The sequence below is a fragment of the Drosophila gunungcola genome, unplaced genomic scaffold, assembly GCF_025200985.1.
Source record: "Drosophila gunungcola strain Sukarami unplaced genomic scaffold, Dgunungcola_SK_2 000001F, whole genome shotgun sequence".
NCBI classification, from domain to species: domain Eukaryota; kingdom Metazoa; phylum Arthropoda; class Insecta; order Diptera; family Drosophilidae; genus Drosophila; species Drosophila gunungcola.
Genome location: NW_026453197.1, coordinates 17,852,196 through 17,877,678, shown reverse-complemented (window position 1 = coordinate 17,877,678; position 25,483 = coordinate 17,852,196). Strand labels below are relative to the sequence as shown.

General features: G+C 36.4%; 1 protein-coding gene across 1 annotated transcript in view; it reads left to right on the top strand.

The window, feature by feature from the left end:
• Nucleotides 1–631: 631 nt before the first annotated feature.
• Nucleotides 632–25,483, top strand: part of LOC128262807 (protein decapentaplegic) — a 43,283-nt gene continuing 18,431 nt past the window's right edge. The window contains exon 1 of the mRNA XM_052997334.1: nt 632–655. The gene's annotated coding sequence lies outside the window, so the exon portion shown is untranslated. The remainder of the gene's footprint in view (nt 656–25,483) is intronic.

Genomic DNA, 25,483 nt, shown 5'->3' with positions numbered 1-25,483 from the left:
AAAAAGCGTTCGCCCCACAGTGTGTGTGTCGCCAAATCGAAAAGATCGTAGATCACAGATCGCAGATCACAGATCGCATATTACAAGCCGCCTGACACGATTCCCCCCACAGTCTCTAATCACTTTTTTTGCTGCTGTTGTAATCTTTCGCGGTTTTTGCGGCCATAAAATAAAGTAAAAATAAGAGTTAACGCTGATAGTCGCGCCTGAAGAACAGCGCAGAAAAACACTGATCTCTCGAAGTTCTCTCGTTTCCGCGATCGCTCGTCGTCAGTCTCTCCGATTTTTTGATACCGATTCGGAATTAAATAAATATATATCTTCTCTGTGTGTTATGTGTTAGTGCGAGTGATGTGTCTGTGTGTATCAGATCCAAAAGCAAAATAGCCAAAAATCTAAGCTTGGCCAACCGTCATCATCATCATCATCATCGACATCAGCAACCATGTGAAGTGCCAGTGATTTCCATAAGCTAAAATCGAAATCGCCATAGAGAGATAGATAGGTCGAAAAGTATCTTGTGGATATCTGAGTCGAACCTGTGTATAATGTATGCAACGTTCGCGAACTGCCAGAATTGGTTGTTGTTGCAGTTGCAGCCAAAGGATTTGTGGATTTTGGAGCGTAACTGAGCGGCGTGCAGCAGGTGCACCAGGTAAGCTAAAACAGAAAATACATACTAGCAAATAATGCGCATACGCCATGGTGGCCGCGTGTCCAATTCGAGATCAATCGCCAATTGAACGACTCTGGCAAACAGCTGACAGGCTAAACTGGAACTCGGGTTCATTTAAATGAATCATATATAGGAGTATATGTGTGTTTTTGTATGAGGGTACTGGGCAAGCTGATAAATTATATAAATCTGAAAGAAATGCGTGGGTTCAACCATTTACTATATATCTTTTATGTATATATATATATAATTTAAAAGTGTATTGAAAGAATACAAATGTCTACGGCAATTATTAACAGCTATCAATACATAAATATATACAGAGAAGAATTTACAATTGTTAATAAAATAAAGATTACTTAAAAAAAAAATACCATTTTAAAATTTTCTATTCTAGCCTTTCATAAACATTTTGGTCAAGATAAAAATATACTAATTTACTTTGTTCATTCCTTAACTGTCTACTTAAATATATTTTAAGCTTAATTCTTACGTGCTAAAAAAAATTTTACTTGAAAAATAGTTTAAACTAGATATTAATAAGACAGGAATTTGTATTGGGTGTTGTAACATTTTTACTTTTATTTCTGCCACAAAAAAACAAGTTATGCCTTAACTGTTAGGTCCCTTACGCTAACTCTATATCATTGCACTTAGTTTCGTCAGATTTTCCCGCTGTCTCTGGGCAAAAAGTGAAATTCTATCTCCCGCCGCCGGACATTATCACCGGAGACATGTGGATATCGAGTGTCAATTGCATATTCATGGGGTCCAAGTGATGAACTAAATCAACAAGACTGCATTCCACACCAATCACAATTAGCGGCTGACACTGACATTGGCCGTGGTAAATGGTAAAAACCCTTTGACCATATGCCATACACTTGTTAATTTATGACGCCATTTGGTTAATTGAATAATTATATGTGACTGGCTGGGCGTGGCTGTGGCTGGGGCTGGGTTTGCTTTGGTTTGGTTTGACATCGATCACGATTGCATAAGCCGATGAGTGTGGGGTGGAATCGGATTCGGAATCAGAATCGGAATCTGATTCGAAATCTGAATCTGTATCTGTATCGTTTTATCCGATTTGCCTTGCTAATTAGATTAGGGCTACTAAATCAGTGTTAAAGTTCACCCCACTAGGCTCAATTAGTTTATTAATTGCCATTTGCATTTGCATTTGCGAAGCGCAAAAAACCCGTTGCCTAGGTGTGAAATTGATAGCTTCGAAATGTGCAAAGGCACAAAAATAAAACCCGATAAGAAAACTAAGCAACCGCAGTGGCGCAGCAACAGCACCAGCAGCAACAGCAACAGCAGCATAGAAGCAACACAGCAGCAACACTAGCAACACAGCGGTAATATCAGCAATATAAGCATACATATAGTATAGCAACAGCTGATGAAGAGTCCATGAAGGTCTACCACTTTCGGAAATTCGACAAAAATGAAATAAAAATCGTGAGCACGCAATGAAGCAGCCAAGTTGAAGTTGGCTTCCACTTCCATCTTCCATCTTCATCTCCATCTCCATTTTCCATCTACATCAACATCTTGGCCTGGCAAATCACGTTGCTGATAACAACAACTAAGCAATGCGGCAATAATTTGCCGACCAGCCTCGCTTCATCCCGCTCTTGGCCAAGTTAAGTGGCTACTGGTCATCAGCAGCAGCAACAGCAACAACAACAACAGCAATAGCAACAACAACAACAAGTAACTGGCTTAGGCCAACATTTTTATCAAAAGTGGTGGCATTAGCTACCCTACACCCCCCTCTTATTTGCCCCACCAAAAACTGGTCAGCCTCTTGAGAGACTCCCAATAGTTTCACTTATTTTACACGCATTTCTTAACGATAAATAAATTCCACAAGCAGATGCGGCCAGCAACAACAACTGCAACAACGCAACAACAACTTGGCCCGGTCAGCAACAACTTTTGCTATCACGTTTCCATGCAAACAACACAGCCACAAAAATATTTTCATTGGTATTCGCTTGTACTTGAATTGCTGGGGGGGAGAAGGCGGAAAAAGGGGGAGGCTGCAGCAGGTGGCAACTGCAATCTGCACACTGCATACTGCAAACTGCAACTGCAGCAGCTAATGCCTCAGATGCTTTTGGCCCGGACTTTGCACCTTTGTCTGCCGTTTGAGCCATTCTGATGCCAGATTTCCGCCTGATGTGGCGCCCCAAGGCAGCCGAGAATATAATAATATCCGATATCGGTGGCTGCCGTTCGATAGGTTTATGGGCTACACCTTGACCGAAACCACTCAGATTGCATAAGAAGTTTGATCTGAGAACCTATTCTGATTTCCAATAATTTATACAATAGGCTTAACTGCTGTTTAATCACTTACAAATTTACTTAAGCATTTTGTTTTTACTTATGAATTGCACTTAAGCTTTGAACAAGCTTTTATAAAAAAAAAGTGTACATACATAGAAGGTTTTTTTCCGAAACAGCATTTTTGAATATTTTTCCAGTAAGCATAAGATTATTTATAAACCGAAGTTTATTTGATTGTAAAAGATTTTAAAATAATTATGAAAAATTGATTACTTTCTGTAAAAAATCTAACGCTAAACTAAATTTTCTTAATGTTTAAAACCAAATTTCACGCAATTTTTATTTAATTACTATACAATTAAATTAGAATGTAAAAAGTTAAAAAAATTATTTATAAGCCTTTTAAAATAAAATCTTGGAAATCTCTTGGTTTTGGTCACAAACAGCACTTTTAAAACAAAAGTAATTCATATTAAACTAATATTTTTTATTATTTTTATTTATTAAATTCTAATAAAATTGTTTTGCAAAAAAAATCGTGCAGCACACGAGCGATATTAATTTTTATTCAAATCCAACAGTCACCTGCTAAACTTCTATGCTAAACGAAGATGAATGAACTCGACTTCAAGGTGGGCCCCACCAATCGATTTGGCAACGTCTTCTGTCTGTCAATTCGAGAACTGATCAATTTTGCTTTTTATTTTATATATTCTCTCTCAAAAATATATTGTATAAGGTCAACTTCTTCAGAACCGGGCCATACAGGTTTGTCGGCCCAGAAGATGCTAAAAGCGCTGTGTAGTTTCGCTCGACGGGCAACGCGGCGTATGCCTAATGTGCGATCTTGAGTTACTTTTCCAATTCACTTTTGCCCCGGCCTTTCTCGTCGCCCCAATATCGCATGCCCCTAAATATCACGGTATCAATTTCGCAGATATATATATTTATTATATATGATTTATCATGTCTGACACTTGGGCCAGACCACTTGTCAAATGGGAAATAGCCACGAACAACGACAACGACAACATGCTGTGATTTTAGATAAATTCATAACTCAGCCCAACTTGTCTTGCCTTCAAAGTTCAAATCACTTGGCACTTGGCACTCGCATATTCACATACGCATACACATACACATACACAGCACAGCACAGTTTGGATCGTTTGTATTTCATGTTAATTATAATTATTTATTTATGAGTTATTTTTGCGCGCGTTTATTATTCGATAAGCCTCAAATGGAGAGACACCATTTACATTTACAGTTAAACTTGTATAGTATATCGGGCACACGATATGCGGGCATAATTTCTGTTTGTTTTCATTCTGAATTTGCATTTGCGCTCTTGGCATTTCGAAGGAAGAAAAGCCAGTCAGCTGTTGCCTCTGGCGAAATTCGAATTAACGAACTTGAAATCGCTGTACAAGCTGCTCGCGAAACGATAACAAAAAGCCACCGCAAATCTCTTATTATTATTTTCGTTTTCTTCGCGTCTCGGTTGTATTTTGTAGTACACTGCCAATGCGACATTAATCAGAGGGATTTCAAAGTAGAGCTCAGTTTGAAGTACAAAAAGAAATAATATAAACCTTGTAGTTTCTTGAACATATGTTTTAAGTTTTTGATAAGTGGGCCAGCAGGAAATTCCCAGAACAGTTTGATTGGGGGTCGTTGATTGCCTAGCTTTCCCGGGGCTTTACAATTTATTTTTAAAAAATTATGTAAAGTGTTTATCTAATGAGGCTATTCATTCATACTTATTTAGAGTACTTAAGTTTATAAGTATGACAATTTAAATTGGATAAGCCGTGCTTTTGTGGACTTTAACTTTTTTGCACAATATTAAAAACCATAATTAAAGTTTCAATTTTTGTAAAATAATTAATGAAATAAATATAATTGTCTGTCGAATCATTTGTTCTTTATATAAAATGTATATATGTAAATGTTAAAGTAAATTCGATCCAAAATTTTTGTAAGACATATATCATTAAAAATGTTTTGCCAAAAACAAATGATTTAATTTTCAAAGTTAATGCTCTTGCTTAAAAACTATACAATTTATCCGAACTTTATTTATCAATTCAAAGCTATTTTTCAATTCTTTAAAGCAATTATCACAATTTAGAAGCCCAAAGAAATTGGCCTCAACTCTGCTATTTGATTACAGAACACGTTCTCTTGGTCCACGGTTGTTTTTATCCACTGTTTGTTTGTTTATTTGTTTGATGACGTCGTCATCGTGATCATGATCATCGTTGAGAGAGATAGTTATGAGCGTTTTGAGTGCCGGCTTCACAGTTAGCTGGATACGTCAGTTGAAACCACTTTCGGTTGGATTCGAAAAGCTTAAACTAGATTCAAAATCCAGATCTTTGCAACCATTCAATAACAAGATTTACATGTCTTAGTTGCCAACCACAAAAATTCAAGGAAACTTTGGCAGCGAACAAAATATTTCAATGCAAAACCAACCATAAAGTGCATATTTTCGTGCCTGTATTTAAGCACGATTTTAATAGGGCTCTCTTAAAAGCCAGTGAGTCAATAAAGAAATCGACATTTAATATTTATGTAACCAAATGATCAGGTATCTTTTATTGTTACAATAATTATCATAATAGGCGTATTTTTCAGTAAGTCAGAGTGGATGTAATGTCAACATCCTGCGGTGCATTCACACTTCTGCAGCCGTCTCCGGCTCTAAAATGCTCCATTTTCACTGATGCAAATCGCTTATCAAGACAAGAAAGTGCCAGCCAGTCACATAAACACACTCATTTTCGTACAGGGTGATAGGGGGATTTGGGATGGAATTTAATAAAAAGGACAACAACAATGGAACAACAATAAACTTGGTTTTCTTTACCAGTTATATTTGAAAGTACCAATTAAAAATTTTCCTGCATTGTAACATTGTTGCACTTATAGTTTTTTACTACTTTTGTTGCCGTTTATTCCTAAATTTTTTATGGAAGCCCAGGCTTAAAGTTTCCTTAAGTTTTTTCATTTCCAAACCTAAATGGGCCTTAAGGAACGTAACATTTTTCGATCACCCTGTTTTGGGGTCTGAGTGGGACACGTCCAGTTCAGCTCCGCTCTGCTTCTCCGGCTATCACTTCACTTGACTTCACTTTGGAGGCGGCGGTAGCCTCGCCGTCTACGCTGGTCCGTCGGTCCGTCCCTGCCCCTCCACCTCCTCCTCCGCCCCCTCACCGCTCCGCCCCTGATAAGCGCCCACTCGCCTCATCTCTGTCGCACCTCTTTGGCATCACTGCAAAAGGTCTTCTTTGTTGTGCGTTGGAAAAGAAGAAAAAATCATAATAACAACGAGCAGAAGAGGATCGCCAAGAAGGGGCAGAAAAAAACAGCACGAGGTTTGCTGAGGCGGCAACGGCGCTTGCTTGTAGCAATTTACAATAACAGCAAAAGAGCCACTGGGAAAAACAACAAACATTTAAAAAAATATTTGAAACAATGCAGAAAGTGCCTTAAGAAATCGTGTATGATACCCAAAGCCACATATTTGAAATAGCAACCTTTTTGTTATATGAAACAAAGCAAATATTTCTATTTAACTCTAGAGTTTCAAATTTAATATAAATTTGAAAAAATTAAGGTTTTTACAGAGAGAAAATAAGATGAAATTACCTTTGATTAGTTTCAAAAACTTTCCAGACAGAGTTTAAGAAAAATATTTTTTAAAGGGCTATTTTTTTTGCTGTGTAACCACTATGCATATAATGAAAGCAACAAAAGTAATAACAACAGCGGCTAAAACAACAGCAACAATAGCAACAAAAACAATAACAAAAACAACGAGCGTCATCGACGACAACAACGAACAACGAACAACGACGACTACTCCACTCCAACTGGCAGTGAGACGTTGATTGCCACGGAATGCCGTCAAACAGGTTAAAAATGTAGGTAGAAATTCAATTAAAAATTGGTTATTTATTTATTTTAGCATGCACAGAGATCGACTCTACATACGTATATATGGCAATAGCCAGCCTGCTTCCCCTTTCTCCGGCGATTGTCCACCCCCTCTGCAAAACATCAAAAATAAATAGGCACACGTTTGTGTAATTTAATTAAGCTTTATTTGTGGCACCCCAAAAACTCCCGACTGTCAATCAAACGGCGTCAAGCGTGGTCGATTTGAAAGTGAAAACTCCGAAATGCCCAGCATGTGGTAAGATATCTGCAGTGGTACCGCAGTATCCCAGCCACTCAGGTGCAACAGATCCAGCTTCACTGGGCTGAGGCTCAGCTCAGGTGCAGCTCGTACCAAAGAAATTTGCAACAAAAACTAATGCGGCCGAGAATTTGCATGCAAATCAATTCAAGATAGCCTTTTGAAGAGTAGTCCACGCAATGATACCCTGTAGTTAGTTGGATTTATAAGAAAGTTATAAAAACAAATATGTAATACAATATATAAATAATTATTGAGTGGTATCAAATTGTGTTAGTTAAAAAAACATACTTGCTATTCCATGTTGATCAAATATTTCCTAATTCTATCTATGCTATTCTATGTTGCTATGTTGTTAACAAAAAATTGATTGAATAAATATATTAAATAATTATTTGTATACACAAATATAATTAATGAATGGCTTCCTACCATTCTATGTTGCTCAAATATACTTCTCCAATGATTAAAATATTTTGGAATTAAAATGAGTAAAACAATTATCAGTTATTGGAATAACTTAGAAAAAACTTATGTTTTTAATTAAATCAAAACGATCCTGATCTGAATCGAACCCAAGCGCAGAACCACCGGATTGATCGGATTGCTAATATATCAGACATCCAGTTAAAACCGATCGCATTTGCTTTTATTATTGCAAACCGCAAAAAGTTAATTTTAGCTGGTCTATTTATAAAGTAGCTACTTTTGCGGCCCACTAACGATCGATCGAGTCATGTGCGATTTGCCCATATACGTAAGCACAGATATAGTTACGACCCCATAGTCCGTAACTGGTTGCAGATATTACGATTACGAGAAATGATCGCAAATCCCAGATCAGACAGAGAAGGAGAGAAAGGGAGCAAGATATATGGAGAAAGGGAAAAATACAGAGATGCGAGAGTCATCTCAAATTTAGCCTGATGGATCGCCTCAATTTGTGACTGCGACGGGCATGATTAAGATACTAATGCGATCGATTTGAGGATTGCTTCTGCTCAGCTGGAAGCTGGAAGCTGCCTGCCACTATCCCTTTTTTCAGCCCTCTGACTCTGAGCGATCTTCGCCCAAAAATTAAAATTCACACTTAAATTCACTTGAATCGTTTGCTTGTCTGTGGGAATTATCTGAAAAGAGCTTTGCTTCCAGGAAGTTCACCTACCAGGTGATTTCTGATTGCACTCAGCTCGTCAGCTTGATATATGATGGAAAAGTTTTTGCCTACAATGTAGAGTGGAAAAATTGGCTGGAGCTTTTTCGCCTAAATAAAATAAAAGCATATTAGCCTGGGGAATTTTCGCCACTTCTAACCAATAAAATTTGGACAAATATGCGAATTAGTAAATTTCGATGAAATTGCATGACACGCGTATTTTCGGGGGAATGTTTTCATAGGCTTGAAAAATTGTGAAACGAATGCTGCTGAGAAATATCTTAAAGTTTTTGTTTTCTATGAAATTTAGGTAATTTTATGGAAAGCATTTTAGTAAATAAATAATTTCATTTTCTTAAATAAACTTAAAGGAATATATCTGAAATTGCCTGTTTGGGAATATATTATTCCACAAATTATTCATTATTAAAAATCGTGAAGACCTTAAAACTATAAGGCTTTGATAATAATTTTCAAATAATTTTATAATAATAACTTTTAGTAAATAAATAAATTAAATTGTTGTCTTAAAGGAACTACCATATTTTAGATGTCAACACTTAATGTAGTGGTCAAATTTGGTAAAATATTATTCTAAAAACTATTGTTTATTTTACAGAACTTGAAGACTATGAAAGTTTATTGTTTTGATTTTAATTTTACATATAATCAAACACCACCCTTTAAATATATTTATTTACTACCTAAAAATCCATCTACATCATTGTGTCCAACTGACTGGCATATGGACCTTTGATCCCTCCCCCCACCGCTTCAGTTTCAATCAGTTTTATGAACCACCTCCCTATAAATGCCCATCAACAAATATGCGCAATAGTTGGCCCCAAGGCTTTTCGCGGGTAAATGAACTATTGGAGAACAGCCATGACCACCAACTTGTGGGTCTACCAAGCGATTCGCCGTGGAAATTTTCATGCAACTTTCCGCGTGTAAATAATTAAACCATAAAAGTCAATTGAAATTGAGAATGTTCCAATGGCAATAAGAGCGGGACGCTTTTGAGGGAGCCGAGCGAGAAAAGAGTACTTATTTATGGCATTTATGGGCTGGGCCATAAAAACTTATGGATAGCAAAATTCACGGATAAATTAAAATAATTGAAATACTTTGAAAAGTTAATTGCGATGGGCGAGACGAGCTTGTTAATGCTAATGAACAAACATAAATTTTCAGTGGGCCAAGAGCAGGCTGGAGATACAGATACAAATGCAGATTGGAATGGTGAGGAGCAGATCCATAAGATAGTTTGTGTATATTTTACCGGCCGGCTAGGCGCGCATATGTATGCAATATGTTTTTTCTCTCTTTTTGGTTTTTCATTAGCTGGCCTCGAAATCATTCGCCTCATTTCCATGAACGCATTTTCATTGCGCGGCCACAAATCATAAATGTTTCGTTCTACCGGCCACAAAATATTTAGACAGATTTTGTTGCCAAAAGCCGTTTACAGGTGGCTGCGGTGCTGCTGAAAGGGGCGGAGGGGGGCCATTATCGGGTGTATTCTGTGGAGAATCAACTTTGCAGCATCATCATCCCAGCTGGGCGGCGTGGTCAAGGTTAAGCGGCTACTACAACTATGCATATCTATATCCGAATCTACACAGAAGAAAAATAGTTTTTCTTTAATAGAACTGCAAACTATAACACAGAATACTTAAACTCTTTTGAATTCATATATATATATTTTGATAGTTTCTTTAATATATCGTAAAAGTCAAAACCTTAAAAAAATTTTAAAACTCCACAATAACATTTCACCCAACCGCTTATAGGATTTATAAAAACAATATTGAACTTATATCTTTAATTTGGGGTTTAGAAGATATCTCTTTGATTGGTTTCTTTATTAATATTGACGTTTTAAAGTTTTCTGAGTAACCAGTTTTCTTCAAAATATATTTGTAAAAAAAATGAATTGAAAACAACATTTTTAAGTTCATAACTTTTTTTTACAGATATCCGGTTTTAACAGGCATACCTGTACAGTTTTGTGGCCTAATTTTCTAGAAATCTGCGTTTAAATGTTTGCATGTAATTTCGGGTCGTTTTTTTTGCAATGTAATCCTTTTCAAAATGTCAGTAATCCCGCACTTACAAGTCGATAACATTTCTCTGATTTTGAAATCGTACAGGCATACCTCTAAGATTTGAGGTTAATAATTATTAAATTTTTGGTTTGTAATTTTGTTGAGAAGATTTCGCTTCTTTTTACAAATATGTGAAACATGTATTGTTTGGTAAATAGTTATTTTTCACTGTGTATATCTGTATCTGCTGGCTGGCGCTGCAGGACATCATCACCATCGGCAGGCGTGCGCTTCTTTTAACGATTTCAACAAAAATATTTCGCTTTCTGCGCTGCTCATTAATTCGTTTCGATTAAAAATTGCTTTTTTCTCATTTTTTTTGTGTTGTTTTTTTTGCTGCTCATCTGCAGCTTGTTGTGCATAAAAATCACAGCAAGAGATCTCTTCGAAAAGACCCTGCGTCTTCGCCCCGCGGCAGATAAATCCCACAATCACAATCACAATCAGAGTATCTGGATTTGGATTTGAATTTGAAATTAAATTTGGTTGTGGATTTGTATGTGGATTTGAATTTGGCATTTTGTCTAGCGGTGGAAAAACAAGTTGCCGTTGATGCGAGTGCCTCTGAAATTTTTATGTTCCGCTTTTTTCTGGTGGTTTGGCTGTGGCTGGGGCTTTTGTTTTGGTTTGTTTATGTTTAAAACGTAAAACGTACGCTATGGTTATGTGCAATTGCTCTGGCAGCCCATTTGTTTATTATAAGGTCTGCGGCACAGACTTCCCATGCGTGCCACTTGTTCTCACTTTGTGGCCGGTTTGTTTAGTTTCGATTTGGCCACTTAATATACAGAAATATACTCGGCTGCAGCAGTAAGCAGCCGCCTTATTTATTTGCCTTTGGCATATTTTTTATGCCCAGGGTTTCTCCTTTTGGCTCTCTCTCTCACGTAATCATTGCAAATATTTCGCACTGATTTGGGATTCCGATTTGTATTGTTTCTATTTTCTATTTTCCGACTCAATTTTGTTTATTTGCCAGTCGCCGCCGATGCCAAAGTGTGTGTTTGTGTTTGTGTGTATTAGCGGGAAATAATAATTGAAAGTGTATTTCCAAGAATAGAATTTCAAAAATTTGTAAGTGTTTTAGCAAGTTTTTAGCGTATGCAAAAATCAGGAAGAAATATGGCATGATCTTTTCCACTGGCATTCGATTCAATAGAAGTTTTGGGCGAGAAATTAATGGTTTGTTTTCGATTCGAGTTGCACTGACGAATGTGTGGCAAGGTTCGCCAGAAATTGGATCAGTCAACGGAAGATTGTGGGCAGATTTGAGGAGAAGAATTTAAAAATTAATAGAATAAATATACACATGTTTGTAAGAATTTAGCTTATTAGGACGAGAAATTTCTTGGGATATACGGAAATCAAATTTGTTTACAATGCTTTGCGCTGTTTTGCATTTTTCCACAAAAGTGGGTTTCTTGTATATCAGAGCAAAAGTAAGAAAAAAATTGTTTTTTTATACTTATTTAATTTAATGGTAATTTATTGCTTATCATGATGCCTTTACAATTATTATTTATTTTATCACTAAGTTTTTAAATTCCTCTTCTAAAAATATTTTTAACAGTTAAGTTACTTATGTTTGACTATAGTTGAATTTTGTCCTATAGAGGTATTCTTCATTTCTTTTCTTTAAGTGAGTTATTATTATAATTTGTTTGTATACTATTTAAAAAATCACTAAAGCCCTTAAATTCGAAATACTTTGACGAGTATATAGATCATCACTTTCATTTTAGTCTTTAATATTATTCCCCCACCCAAAAGTAAATAAAAATGCCCTACAATGTATACCGTTAATCTCAATGAACTTACATCCAACAAAAGAAAGCCAAATCGAAGCTTAGCCAAACAACTCGAACTCGGCCAAATGACTCGACAAATATCACGCATACGCCGCCTGAGATCAATGGGCATTATCGCTAACGCTTTCCACTTTTCCACAAACACACCCATCACAGGGAGTATTAAAATCTCATTACCAATGCTAATTAAAGGAGGGAGCCGCCCCAACTTCGGTCGCATCGCATCGCATCGTCAAGTTCAAAATCACAATTTGTCTTTACACTTTTCTAGCAGAGGAGAGCACAGAGCACCGAGCATCGAGCACAGATTTGGTGGATGTGCACTGCCGGCGAGCAATGTTTGTTATTTTCCAAGTGCCCACACGCTCTTACATAAATTATTAACAGCCGAAGGCAAATAAATAAACAAATATTGGGCCAGCTTCCTCGGATTCACCAGCTGCAACCGCAACTGCCGCTAAATCATCGCCAACGCTAAAGCTGTCATCATTGGTACCTGACGTTTGTTAAATCGGTCAAAGTTCAACCGGCTAAATCGAAATTCAAATCTGGATCTAAATTAATGTCCCTAACCGAGACAAATAGGTTTAACTGCGTAGAAATATTGCATTGTTGCAGTTAGCTGCCTCTATGCAATAAAAACTTTTAAATATTTTTATGAGAACGATAAACATATTTTTATACCCTTGCAGAGGGTATTATAATTTCAGTCAGAAGTTTGCAACGCAGTGAAGGAGACGTTTCCGACCCTATAAAGTATATATATTCTTGATCAGCATCACTAGTAGAGTCGATCTAGCCATGTCCGTCTGTCCGTCTGTCCGTCTGTCCGTCCGTTTATATGCAAACTAGTCTCTCAGTTTTAAAGCTATCTGCATGAAACTTTCCCAAAAGTTGTCTTTCTATTGCAGGTAGTATATAAGTCGGAACGAGCCGGATCGGACGACTATAGCATATAGCTCCCATAGGAACAATCGGAAAAATAAATGAAAAAAAATTATAACTTTTCTGTTTTTTATTTTTTTGTTTAGTTCTTCGACATTTAGTAATGGTTAAATATTTCCGATTTACGGATTAAATTTCATCAAAGTCGGACGACTATATCATATAGCTCTCATAGGAACAATCGGAAAAATAAATGAAAAAAATTATAACTTTTCTGTTTTTTAATTTTTTGTTTAGTTCTTCGACATATAGCAATGGTTAAATATTTCAGAATTATGGTTTAAATTTTATCAAAATCGGACGTCTATATCATATAGCTCCCTTAGAAATAATAAAAATATATAAAATAACTATCAAATAATTGAGCTGCAAATCATCATAGCTTCAATGTTTTTAAACATATACGAAAGTAAATCATAATTTTAATGTTTTCAAAAATGTTTAATTCTTGCAATAGCTGCAAGGGTATATGAACTTCGGCTTGCCGAAGTTTGCTTTCTTTCTTGTTATTAATAGGTTTCATCACATAAATATTAAAAATTTTATATTTTATACATTTTTAATTGCCAACTGTATGCCCCTTTTTTTCTCTGCATACTTTCCTCTCTTATTTTGAGGACTGCTCGTGTGCATTACCGACTACTTAACAGCAAATCACTAAACATGTTTAAATATTTTAACTTGTTCGGTAGCCTGTTTGTCATTTGCCAGCCAGCCACATTTGCCGAGCGGCAAATATCTAAACGAATATCTCATTTGAACGTCGCAACGCCTTGACAAAAGAAATGAACTGTTTTAAAGTGCTGCAAGTCGAGGCCTCGCCTCTTGCCGACTTCTCGAAGACTTCTTGCCGGCCAAAAGATCATCATCCCAGCGGAAAACTACAAAACCCAAATTGAAAAATCATCAACCTCGTCAGCTCTGGATCTTCTTTTCTTGCTTGGCTGTGGTCAATATTTGACTAAGAAATTTTTCACATTACCAGTGATCGGGCGAGGAAAGAGTGGAGTGATCTTGTTGATGCGCAGTAGTCGTTTTTGGGGTGTATTAGTTGGATTTAAGTACAAGAAGCGCCATTTAAGATTATTTCGATAATGCAAATAATTCATAATACCATTTCAATGAAAATGAATTGGTAAATGAACTTAAGACATCATTTTTAGATTTCTTGATAATATCCCTTTTCATAGCTGATTTATTTATTTAAATAAACATTTCCCCAAATATGTTATCATTTAAAATATCATCTTGTAAGTTAAATTTATCTCCAGAAAATATTTTGTACCTGTATTTATATTTTTCTATAAAAAGACTTAGCTAACTGCGAAACTTAATTATTAGTTATTGTCAGTTTACATTACTATTCGACGTTCATTTCATTTACAATTTAGAATATTAATAGTAATAGCAATTTTAAAAGGTAGCCTTTCATCAGTTCTAACTTGCTTTCTAAATATTAAATATTTTATATTTAATTTTAATATTTACCCATTTGATTTTTTTAATATATTCAATATACCATTACGAACTGATAAACCGAACCTCTATCATCAGTATTCAATGATAGCAAGCAAAGCAGAAGGCTTTAAAATAGAATTTTCTGCCAGAAAAAGTCTTCCTATATTTAGATAAATCCAGGGTACCTAATTTTCGATTCTTTTCCCCTGAGCGATGCTCCTTAAACTCCAGCATGCTGAGTGAAATGTTAGCGGAGCACACAGCCACATTCACATTCACAATCACAATCACATTCACATTCAGCCGTGTGGCTGTTGCTATTGCCTAGGAATTGTTTACATAGCAGTGAAGCCCAGCCTCGAGATCTTGGTCTTCAGTTGCCGGTTGCCTTTGCCTTTGTGGAGTTGCCTTTGCCTTCGCCAGTTGCCAGTTGGCTTTGCCTGTTTTGTTTGATGTCGGCCTCGTTAAGAGCCAACGAAGCCAACGAGCTGTGTTGCCGTGTTCTCCAATGTACAATGTTGTTTGCTCATGAACAGTTGAGCTGAGTTGTCGTTGTTGGCCGCTTACTTTGCATTAAGTTATTTTCGTTTTCAATAGGCCGTGGCTAGGCTGGGGCGCTGAATCTGAAGCTGAATCCGAATACATATACGAATACGAATATGAATAGGAATCCGAATCTGAGTCCAGAGATTCCTGGCAGGCCCATGGCCCAATGGAGTGTTTTCCTTTCGACGGCGCACTCGAGTGCTCTTCAAACTGTTGAACTTCACTTGTTTTCCCCAAGCTATTAAGCCACTTGATCGAGCATATTTCGCCCCGACCGCTGCTCATTTTCGGCACGATGACGCTGCCTTCCAGGAATTATGCAAATTTTGTGTCGAACATATTGCGTTCGCCTTAAATGCCCATCGTTCGATGATGAGCGTGTGATTTATGCCCCTAAATCGCTCTAGCCGCTACTTCTGATTGCATAATTAATGAAGTTTTTGCTCCCAGATGACAAGTAACAATTTTGTTGTGGTGGGAAAATAGACCATCCATTCCACATTGAATTTTCACATACAAGAGAGAGAGAGAGAGAAAGATACAAATCGCAGCCAAAACCTTTTTGTTTGTTTTCGTTTCGCTAGCTAAAGTCGCTTTCTGCGCTGCCTGCTGGCACAAAGTTGCAAAAATTGGCCACAAATCAGCAATCGCAATTATCAAAAACGCTTCAAACAGGCATCGCTACCTGGGCCTGTGCCTGTGCCACCATAAATTAGCAATTAAATGAGCTAGTGCGAAGAAAGCACATTTCCAAACTAAATATTGAAACGCAATTAGTTCTCGAAAATCACCATGGGACCAGGTGGGCCAAAAGCATGGCGACAGTAGGCTTTTGTTTTATGAAAATCGTTCTAAAATAATAGATGATAACCTACTTCTGCTACTGAAAAAAGTCTTGCACCATATATCCATACCACTTTCACTTAATTCAAAGTTATCAAATGAAATCGTATACTAATGCTGATGATGCTATTATTGTCTAACATCATACATTAAATTCAATTACATTGAAAAATGGTGTTAATTTTTAATTATCTAAATTTTAACTTATCTAAATTTTTTTTATAAAATCACAGTAGCTTATATTCCAAATATAATTTTATAAAGTATGTGTTCCTGAAAATGACCACTAGAATTTAATTAAATTGAGCTTGTCAGTCCTAAAATTTCAACTGTGTGATTTGTTTTTATTTACTCGTTAAATATTTATTATTTATATATTTATGCTGCCGATCGAAACATTTCCATCCCACTGTTTTGTATTTTGCTCGCTGTCTAATACAGCAAACCTCGCTGAAATTAAGTTAAAAACTTGGCCCTCTCTAGCTGGGGATCTCTCGATCTCCTCAGAAATTATAGGGGCCTGGGGTCAAGAGTTTGGGGATGGGAAATTGCGCTTCTCGTTTTTGGCGCGTTTGCGCTTTACGATTAATGCGCTTGTGTAAATAAACAATAAATATTAAGTGCGCTACACGCCGTGGGCAAAACGACGACGAAGAAAAGGAACAATATGTTGCCTTCGCGGTGCGGGAAGAGTAGTACTAAGGGATTGCGACTGGCGATGGAGCGCTTTGGCGCGCAATTAAATGTAGCACTTTATGCTGGGCACGATCCGAACACGGGGATCGCCTCCGCCTCCTCCTTCTACGGAAAACTCCCCACCTGGTGGGTGGCAAGCGTGTGTTTCCAGGGACACAGTAACCTCCTCAAGCCCCCACTGTATCCAACCAGCCCCTAGAAATTCTAAAAATTAAGCAAGGGGTTAATGGCACTCTAGAATTTTCTAAAGAATTGATAAGCTTTTTTTATTTAGGAATCACATTTATACAAAATTTATATGTTTTTATATCCGTATATAAAGGTTTGTAGGGCTTTTCTACTATGAGCTAATTGTATTTTCAGTAGATATTATGTATTTTCATTTACAACACATCGAATATGAGTTTTCTGAATTCTAATAAACATATTTTATGGATATTAGCTGTAATGTGTTGAACAGTCTAAAGGACATATTAAATTACAGATGTAGTTCATATTAAGTATTATTAAATCAATTAATTTTTGTTTATTTGTATTTATATAGTTTTTTAATGAAAATTATTCACTCAAATTTATAATAATCATTATTTTTGACAGCTCAATCATCTGTAATGTACACAAAATTATAAACAGAGGCTGTAGTATTAATATTTCATATTTTCATATAAAAGATCTGTGAACTTATACGTTACATATCAATACTTTTCACCGCTCAGTACTCAGTTATGTTCACAGATATAGAAAATCAAGTTTACAACAGCTAAATTGTAATATTTCACACAACAGATCTGCATTTTAAGCAAGAAAATACAAAAATTAATTTTATGGATTTTAAAACAGTAGCAACATTTGGCCATTTAGAGATGCGCACGAGCTGCATTTGTCTGCCGCGCTCGGTTGGCCATTGCCGGCGGCTCGACCTCTACAAACTGGGATCCGGATCCAAATCCCCTGCCCCGGGATATCCATATCCCCCTCTCTTTCCGCCCCCATCTTCCCCTCTCTTTCGTCTGTCGTCGCATTCAGGCGTAACGCACAAATTGTATTGATTATCCGGCTGCCATGCACTTTCCTTGTATCTGGTCGCGCCGTAAATGTTCATTTGATTTGCGAAGCAATCTGTTTGTTGTGTAATAAATTAATGCACTTGATTTCAACGCTTGGCCAATGTCTGCGATTTGGAGGTGTAAAGGTGTAAGGGTGGGTGGCTGCCGTCAGAGGTGTGGGAAGTTCGATCCGGAGCAGCTGTTGAACTATGCCCATCCAGGCGTAAAAGGTGATCTTTAAAGTTCAAAGGGCAAAGCCTATGACGTCTATATAATATTATTTATTTAGGGAAATAATATATGGTTGGTAAAGTACAACAAAATGGATATAAATTGTTTAATAAATGATCTTAATACAAAAAGAATTTAAATTTGTTTAAAATAAAATAAAAATAAAAAAATTAATAAAAATTAAAATTAAAATAAATTCCAAGAAATTTGTCATTTTCAATAATACTTATACTAACATAAGGGTGTTTGGGCTAGTTTCATAATAACAACTATACTATTAAAAAAACAAGAAGGAAAGCAAACTTCGGCAAGCCGAAGTTCATATACCCTTGCAGCTATTGCATTAATTAAATACTTTTGAAAACATTTAAATTATGATTTACTTGAGTATGTGCTAAAAAAAAACATTGAAACTATGATGATTTGCAGCTCAATTATTAGATAGTTATTTTTATATATTTTTATTATTTCTATGAGAGCTATATGCTATAGACGTCCGATTTTGATAAAATTTATACCATAATTCTGAAATAATTAAACATTGCTATATGTCGAAGAACTAAACAAAAAATTAAAAAACAGAAAAGTTATAATTTTTTTTCATTTATTTTTCCGATTGTTCCTATGGGAGCTATATGCTATAGTCGTCCGATTTTGATGAAATTTAAACCGTAAATCGGAAATATTTTACCATTACTATATGTCGAAGAACTAAACTAAAAATTAAAAAAAAAGCAAAGTTATAATTTTTTTTCATTTATTTTTCCGATTGTTCCTATGGGAGCTATATGCTATAGTCGTCCGATCCGGCTCGTTCCGACTTATATACTACCTGCAATAGAAAGACAACTTTTGGGAAAGTTTCATGCAGATAGCTTTAAAACTGAGAGACTAGTTTGCATATAAACGGACGGACAGACGGACAGACGGACGGACAGACGGACATGGCTAGATCGACTCTACTAGTGATGCTGATCAAGAATATATATACTTTATAGGGTCGGAAACGTCTCCTTCACTGCGTTGCAAACTTCTGACTGAAATTATAATACCCTCTGCAAGGGTATAATTATAATACCCTCTGCAAGGGTATAAAAACACACTTTTTATGAGTATCTTTTGCTGTAACTCGGCCAAAATAAGACGCACAGCCATAAAACTGACTGTTTTGGGCAGCTGGCGACTAATAGTATGTAAGCCTATCCATCCCCGGTTAATTTTGGAAAAATAATTTTTTGCCAATTTTCGCATTTTTTATAAGGGGGTACATCATCATTTTTGGCGAAAATTTCCAATATTTTAACAATTTTAGCTGTGAATGCCATTCGATTGGAAATTTTATGACGAATTCAACGGTGTATGACAATCCAATATTTGACAGCTACTTCCCGCGGTTTTGTTACAAAAACTGATTATAAAAAGTGTTTTCTTGGGTTTTTGGAGTTTATGTATACAAAAACACACTTTTTATGAGTATCTTTTGCTGTAACTTGGCCAAAATAAGACGCACAGCCATAAAACTGACTGTTTTGGGCAGCTGGCGACCAATAGTATGTAAGCCTATCCTTCCCCGGTTAATTTTGGAAAAATAATTTTTTTGCCAATTTTCGCATTTTTTATAAGGGGGTACATCATCATTTTTGGCGAAAATTTCCAATATTTTAACAATTTTAGCTGTGAATGCCATTCGATTGGAAATTTTATGACGAATTCAACGGTGTATGACAATCCAATATTTGACAGCTACTTCCCGCGGTTTTGTTACAAAAACTGATTATAAAAAGTGTTTTCTTGGGTTTTTGGAGTTTATGTATACAAAAACACACTTTTTATGAGTATCTTTTGCTGTAACTTGGCCAAAATAAGACGCACAGCCATAAAACTGACTGTTTTGGGCAGCTGGCGACCAATAGTATGTAAGCCTATCCATCCCCGGTTAATTTTGGAAAAATAATTTTTTTGCCAATTTTCGCATTTTTTATAAGGGGGTAGCTTGGGCAGCTGGCGACCAATAGTATGTAAGCCTATCCCTCCCCGGTTAATTTTGGAAAAATAATTTTTTTGCCAATTTTCGCATTTTTTATAAGGGGGTACATCATCATTTTTGGCGAAAATTTCCAATATTTTAACAATTTTAGCTGTGAATGCCATTCGATTGGAAATTTTATGACGAATTCAACGGTGTATGACAATCCAATATTTGACAGCTACTTCCCGCGGTTTTGTTACAAAAACTGATTATAAAAAGTGTTTTCTTGGGTTTTTGGAGTTTATGTATACAAAAACACACTTTTTATGAGTATCTTTTGCTGTAACTTGGCCAAAATAAGACGCACAGCCATAAAACTGACTGTTTTGGGCAGCTGGCGACCAATAGTATGTAAGCCTATCCATCCCCGGTTAATTTTGGAAAAATAATTTTTTTGCCAATTTTCGCATTTTTTATAAGGGGGTACATCATCATTTTTGGCGAAAATTTCCAATATTCTAACAATTTTAGCTGTGAATGCCATTCGATTGGAAATTTTATGACGAATTCAACGGTGTATGACAATCCAACATTTGACAACTACTTCCCGCGGTTTTGTTACAAAAACTGATTATAAAAAGTGTTTTCTTTGGTTTTTGGAGTTTATGTATAAAACAAGAAGGAAAGCAAACTTCGGCAAGCCGAAGTTCATATACCCTTGCAGCTATTGCATTAATTAAATACTTTTGAAAACATTTAAATTATGATTTACTTGAGTATGTGCTAAAAAAAAACATTGAAACTATGATGATTTGCAGCTCAATTATTAGATAGTTATTTTATATATTTTTATTATTTCTATGGGAGCTATATGCTATAGACGTCCGATTTTGATCAAATTTATACCATAATTCTGAAATAATTAAACATTGCTATATGTCGAAGAACTAAACAAAAAATTAAAAAACAGAAAAGTTATAATTTTTTTTCATTTATTTTTCCGATTGTTCCTATGGGAGCTATATGCTTCTGAAATATTAAACCATTACTATATCTCGAAGAACTAAACAAAAAACTAAAAAACAGCAAAGTTATAATTTTTTTTCATTTATTTTTCCGATTGTTCCTATGGGAGCTATATGCTATAGTCGTCCGATTTTGTTGAAATTTAAACCGTAAATCGGAAATATTTTACCATTACTATATGTCGAAGAACTAAACAAAAAATTAAAAAACAGCAAAGTTATAATTTTTTTTCATTTATTTTTCCGATTGTTCCTATGGGAGCTATATGCTATAGTCGTCCGATCCGGCTCGTTTCGACTTATATACTACCTGCAATAGAAAGACAACTTTTGGGAAAGTTTCATGCAGATAGCTTTAAAACTGAGAGACTAGTTTGCATATAAACGGACGGACAGACGGACGGACAGACGGACATGGCTAGATCGACTCTACTAGTGATGCTGATCAAGAATATATATACTTTATAGGGTCGGAAACGTCTCCTTCACTGCGTTGCAAACTTCTGACTGAAATTATAATACCCTCTGCAAGGGTATAAAAATAAAGTCCATTTAATGTAACGGTGATCGATCAGATGATTGGCTGTACTTATGCTCAACACTTTATAGACGACATTTATTTTGTATTTACAGATGGTGGCTTATTTAATTATGATATACTTTAAATGATAAATTAATTTCGAATTTGTAGATGCTTTAGTTTTAAATAATGGTAGACTTCAAGGTTAAAGGAAAATTTCCGCTTACTTTCCGATATGCGCATTTTGAACAATCTCCGCCTTTTAACTCTGCTGACCTTGACTTACTCTTTCGCAGTGGTAGCCATAATTCACTCACTCTCGGATGGATGGATATATTTTTCCACGAGTTGTTTACATGTCGATTTAGTTAAATGCAATTCGGTCTATAAATGTTCGCCGTGTTCTACCTGGAATCAACCGTTAGATAATAGTTTTAATTTGCTTATATAATGCTTATATAAGCATGCTGTGGGAATACGGCGAAAAGCGATCAAAGGTCAGACAGGAAAATACAGACGCTATTCGCTGGAAGGCGCCAACAACGCAGAGAAGCGTGGCGGCAACTTGTTCCTATTGCTGGGTACTTAGTGCCCATGGTGTAGTTAATGTATCTGTATCTAAATCTGTGCTCGCAGCTGTATCTTTTGGCTGGCTGGTAAGCGCTTTGCTTTTGATGTTGATTAATTGCAAAAACTGTTGATTGATTTTTATTGCAAATATTGATAAAAAGTTCTGTATTAATTAACGTGAAAAACACGCGTTTCGTGTTAATTGGAAAATGGTTATTGAAACTAAACAGAACCCAGAGCCAAGTGAGCGTATAAGCTACGCAAACAAACAGAGCAACAACAACAAAAGCAGCAACAACAACAACAACAACAGCAATAGCAACAAACAAACAAACAGACCGTGAGATACAAGATACAAGTTGCATTTTGTAGAACGTACAAATTAACGTAGCCAAAAAACCCAACTGAAAACTGGAAAATGAAAATGAAAAGTTTCGACACGAGTACAACGAGAGTATCTCTTGCTGCCCCTGTATCTGTATCTGTGGGATATATGTACATATGTACCAGCCTAACATTTGATTTATGCTCAACTTTGATATTTACCGCCTAATAAACAAAAAATTAACGCAAACGCAGCTAGGCCGCATTATAGATGTATCTATGTATCTATGGATCTATGTATCTGAACATGTATAAGTATCTATTTGTGATTTTCGCTTTGATTTGTACTTGACATGCGTGCGTCTGTCAGAGGGGCAATTAAACAACATCACCGGAGTGCCAGTTGGCTTCGGCAATCGGGAATCGGGATGGCCAGACGCCATCGTTGAAAGGGCAAGCGCTAATATTTGGTATTTGTTTGGGAACCGAAAACGAACCCGAACCCCAAATCGAAATCGAAATTCAGGAGCTATCGCCAGGCCACCAACGTTGGTGGCTGGGAATTTTGGTGAAAACCGCTGCCGGCGAGCTGTGAATGACGTCCGAAGAAGGACTTGTCAAAAGACACCATCCCGAGCTAGTCAAATTGGCTCCTGGTAATTAGTCAACTGAAGTGCGGAAAAAGAACGCATCAATCGTCAACTGCAAGGCGGAGCCGTTTGAAGTTCCTTTTTGGGATTGCACTTTAACAGAAAATTACCACAAAAATAATTGGGAATTTGGCCAGGGCTAAAGAAGCACTTTCACTGTCTTCAAATTGCTTTTATGTATTTTTTATAAATATTTTAAAAATAATGAACACACTTTTATTGTAATTTTTTCTGTTGTATCAGATCGTGGAACCATAATTTATAATTTAAAAATTCAGCCTTTGAAATTTAGATATTAGACATGACATAATATTTTTTGCTTGTGCCTTTGAAAGGTTTAGCCAATTTTTAGTTTTCAAGATAAATTTAAATAATAAACTTGACATAAAAATAATATAATAATTTTTTTTTTTTAATTTAGATATTGAACTTAACATTAAAATAATATAATATATATTTTTAATGGCAAGAAAAGATAAGCAAGTTTCAGGAGTATATGTTGTTATATAAAGGTAATGATTTTTGTGTCTAGTGGAGTTTCTAAACATTATGCCTATTTTTTCTGAGTGTCGTGTTGTGGAATGTTGGTTGCAGGACCTAAGAGTCCAACAACAGTCGCCTGACAGTCTCCTCCTCTCTCAAAGGAGCAGTCATAAATCAATGAGGACCAGGCAGCAACATTGCCGCATTGTAGAATTTCAACATTGCTGCCCCGCATTGCTGCTGGCCAGCACAGACAATTGGCATGGCTAATGCGAATGGCAACTCATAAATTTATTAATTTTTAATTAAACTTACAACGATTTGTAATTCCAACATGGTACCTCCATTTATGGCCCAGACTGCTGATGGACTGCGCCAACTGGTCAAGTTGGCCAACTGAATGAATCCCGATCTGCCGATGTCAGCCCGGAAACAACTCATTATCCTAATTAAAACGTGCGCCATGCGCGCCCGTTGCCATATATGAGCAATGCACGCGATCTGGCAATCGAGGCGAGTCCGAGTCTGCGGCTGCATGCGAAATTAGAAGATTGCCAAGATCTCTGGTTCGAGATGGCACGTTCGATAAGATCGACTATCTCATATCTGATGTTCGCCCGAAAGCCCTGATTTATCGCTTTTCCAGATGTAAGGGAAAATATTCAATGGAAAAGGGTTTTTTTTTTGCTTATGCTGCAAGATTTTAATATGACCTGCAGGTTCTTAAAATAGTTTGCTTATTGATTGGCTTTATGTTATTGTTTAAAATACAGAATATTGTTTTGAAGAAATAATTGTTTATTTAAAACTGCCATGAAATCTTAATCCATTGAGTTTAAAGCATTTTTCAATAAATGTATGATAAACTGATCCTCTGTAAGATGGGTTTATTAAATGTATTATTTAAATATAAATATTTCCCAGAATTGGTTATAGGGATTTTATTAACTAATAAATAAAGAGGAAGGTGAGTTGTCCTATTGCTGTTTAATTAGTATAATGCTGTCAATTATCGAAAGCTCTCACGCTGCCATCGCTAAAGGCTGAGCTGATGACGAGCGCCTGTCTCCATTCATACGCACTGTGGACAGCCAGTCAGCCAGTCAGCCAGTTAGTCAGAGCCATTCACCAGGCGAGACTAGAACGGATCGGAGGAGAATAGCTTGTCCTGCCCAAAACGGGATGGACTGGGTATGGGGATTCTGGATGAGAGGGCAAGGCGCTGCTCTCTGGTTGCGTTCATTGTCATGCGGCGCATTTACAAGATGCCAGCTGGCAATGGCAACATTTCGCAGCAATTGGCCGGAATTGTTGCGGCAACATTGCGGCTGCTCAACATGTTGCTGCCCCATGTTGCATACTGATCGATGCGGCTCCTTTCAGCGGATCCTGACATGAATGGCTTTAACCATTTTTGGGCCTACAGTTAAGTGCTGCACATCTGTGCCGCGTCCAATACCACAATACCACAATACCAATTGCATTCGTAATGAGTGAATCGAGTTGCGGATTCCCTATGAATGAAGCTCGTAAATAGAGAGTGTATAAATTGTGCGCGGACAACAGAAACAGAGTTTATAAATTATTTTCAATGTCAAACATAAGCCTTATAAATAAACAAGTTATTGCGCTGGCAGTGGGGGTAAAAATAGACTAATATACCATCGATATATCGAGGTTGATTCGCAATCCCTCTCTTTAAGTCAGCGGCAACAGCAACAGCAGCAGCAACAGCAACACTCGCACGAACAAACAAACAAATTTGCATTTAGCTCAAATTGAATTTCATTTTGCGGTTGCACTTAATTTGGCAATCGCTGCAATAATTTTGTTTACAATTTACGAGACTAAGAGTATGTAAACTTTAGTGCCTTCCCAGACGTTTCTTCCTAATGTTGATGTTGCTGCTGCTGCTGTTGCTGTT